The sequence below is a fragment of the Tupaia chinensis genome, unplaced genomic scaffold, assembly GCF_000334495.1.
Source record: "Tupaia chinensis unplaced genomic scaffold, TupChi_1.0 Scaffold144276_1, whole genome shotgun sequence".
Taxonomy (NCBI): domain Eukaryota; kingdom Metazoa; phylum Chordata; class Mammalia; order Scandentia; family Tupaiidae; genus Tupaia; species Tupaia belangeri.
This window is the reverse complement of record NW_006204133.1, coordinates 7,315,526-7,318,428: the sequence shown is the minus strand read 5'-3', so window position 1 is coordinate 7,318,428 and position 2,903 is coordinate 7,315,526.

Sequence of the window (2,903 nt, the reverse complement as noted above, 5' to 3'; positions counted from 1 at the left end):
GAACATTCATATCCGTTTCTTCCTTATTGTATAATAATGCTGTTTCGCATGGTTGTCAATAGTCAACTACTGTTTTACACCCTGGAAATGTGATCAATCTGAACTGAGATGTGAAGAAGTATAAGACACACGTATTTCAAAAAAAAGGATTGTAAAATATATCCTACATAATTTTTAAAACATTGACTGCATGTTGAAATGATCACATTTGAGATATTGGTTAAGTAAAATATGTAATAAAGTGGTTACTGGAAAATTTTAAATTATATAAGATATTTTATTTATTTTTAAAAATAATTACTTATTGGGGAACCAGCAGTTAGCCTAATGGCTATGTCGCTGGACTCCCACGTAGTTGAGCGGGGTTCACATCCCGGACCTGGTGGCTTAAAACTCACGCCGGGCGCATGTGCGTGCGTGCCCAAGATCCCAAGAGGAGAATGGAGGAGAAGGGATTGCAGCATGACCATCTCCCCTGGCGGGTGATTTCTCACTTTCTGTCTCTATGTCTCTGTCTGTCTGGCGAGCACACGCGCCCTATAGCAAAAACCTCTCCAAAAAATAAAATAAAATAAAATAATTATTTAATTTTATTATTTTTTTTAAATTTGTTGTAGGATACATGTGCTCACCAGAAAGAGACAGTGAGAAGAAAGATGGAAAGTGAGAAAGTAAGCTGCCAGCTCCAGGACTCAAACCATAGTTGGCCATGTGGCAGTCCAGTTCTTTAACCACCACACCACCTCTTGGTCTCTTATTTACTTATTATAGAGCCGTAACATCCTGGTGTATTGACACAGGAGAGTGATACTGGTTCTTGCCTGAGACTCATGAAGAATTAGAGACATGGACACAGAGAGGAGATAGCAAAGTGGAGTTTACTGAAGGAGAGAATAGTTTTCAGGCATGGAGTGCTCCCAGAAAATGGATTGCTGAAGAAGAACTGGGGCAAATGGGTTTTATCTTGGTCAGAAAGGGATTAATTCTGGCCTATTCTCAGGATGGGCTAGTTCATGCATTCCCCTTGCAGTGTGGATCACATGTTAGATAGGTTCAGTTATTCTCCTAATTTTGGAGAGGGTATGAAGGTCATGAGACTCTTTGTCTAAACGTTTTGGATCATGAAAGACCATTACTTCCTTCCTGGAATGTGGTGGGACCTGGACAAAGCCTTAATTGCCATATTAACTTTAGGTCAATCATTGTGTCACTACTGCATGCCATTTATGAGCGTGCAGTTCAGTGAGATCTGAGCTGCTACTGAGCTCTTGTGTCTCCATCTTAAAAGTTAGCCAATTTGAGATTCCATTTGGGGCCTATACCCTTACTATATTTGTAGGGTCCCTGTCTCCAACCTCATTACTGTCCTGAGTATACATCCCCAGTTGCACTCATGTCTTGTTTCAGTTGTCCACGATTTTTCTCTTTGCTTCTTAAAAGACTAAGTAAATCTTGAGGATATAGAAAGAAATTTGGACAGACCCCAGAAGAGCTGGAGCATTAGTGTTCTTACTACAATATTTCACTGAAATGGGGTTTAGCTCCTGTTCTATAGAAAAATATAATGAAACCAGATCATCACTTGATTCCCTTTCAGACCTAATGCTTGAGTCACTTTCATCACATGTGGTAAAAGGTGCTCCTATAATTGGATGAATCAGATCAATATCTGGACCTTGATTAGAAATTATGGGTTAGTGGAGCCACAGATGATGTGGTGGTTAAGGGGCTAAATTCTCATATGTCAAGCACAGTTGAAATTCCAGACCCGGTGGCTTAAAATCACTCTGGACATTTATGCTCAAAATTCTGAGAGGAGAGTGGAGAAGAAAGGATTGTGGTGTGGCTGTTCCTCCTGGGGCATAATTTCGCACTTTTTCTCTCTCTGTCTCTCTCTGCTGAGGGCCCACACCCTATGGAAAAAGTAAAATAATAATAAGTTATAGGTCAATAATTGGTAAGGAAATATGAAGCACACCTTTGCTGGAAATACTACTTCTAGAACTGCCTCCTGACTCTTCTCCCAGTGTTGCAGCCCAATGGCTGGCTGCAGTCCACATTCCAGTGCTCTGTCTTTCAGTTCACAGGAAACATCCTCCTCTCAGATCGCTCTCCATCCTTCCCTGTCTGTGCTCCTGCACTTGGTTATCCACAGAGTGCTGGACTCCCCGTCCACACCTGCAGCAGCTCCTCATTCTGTAAGACCCAATTCAAGCAACATGTTCTCCCCAAACTTCCTTACTTGGGAAGTGAACTGTGATTTGCACTGTTTTTTGGTGTTTGTTTACTGTTTTTTGCAGACTATCTACTTTTGTGCTTTCCTATTTTATTGTAACCATCATATTCTTTGCTTGTCATGTGTTTTCATTTATGTGAAGACAGAGATCAGAACATATTCTCCGCCCTAAACCTGCAAAACACTTTACATATGCTAGTTGCTCATTAACTATTTCTATTTGAATCCATAAAAGATAATTATAATTATTAATTCAATTCAAAAAATTTAGAGCATTTAGTGGCAGGTGGTAGCACAGGGTTAGTGCAGTTGGACTCCTGGGGGAGAAATCCTAGGTTCAAGTCTGCTTCCTCAAACCTCAGTCCCAGCATACTAGGCATGTGTGTGCCTGTGATTGAGGCTGGCTGAGGCTGGGTGTGGACATGATGTGAGGACCCTGTTAGGGATTGTTGTTGTTTTTTATTTCCTCTCTCTCTGTCTCTTTCTCTTTCAAGAAATACATACATAAATTTTAAAAACTATTTCAAACACGTGGCCCCAAGAAGCTTCATGAGGGCGCTGGTTTATCAGATTGAGAAGTCTTCCATGAAGACCAGCACAGACGCACCCTCCCCCACTGCCTAGAACCCATGCCCTATGGAACTCTATCACAGAAAAGGCACTGGAG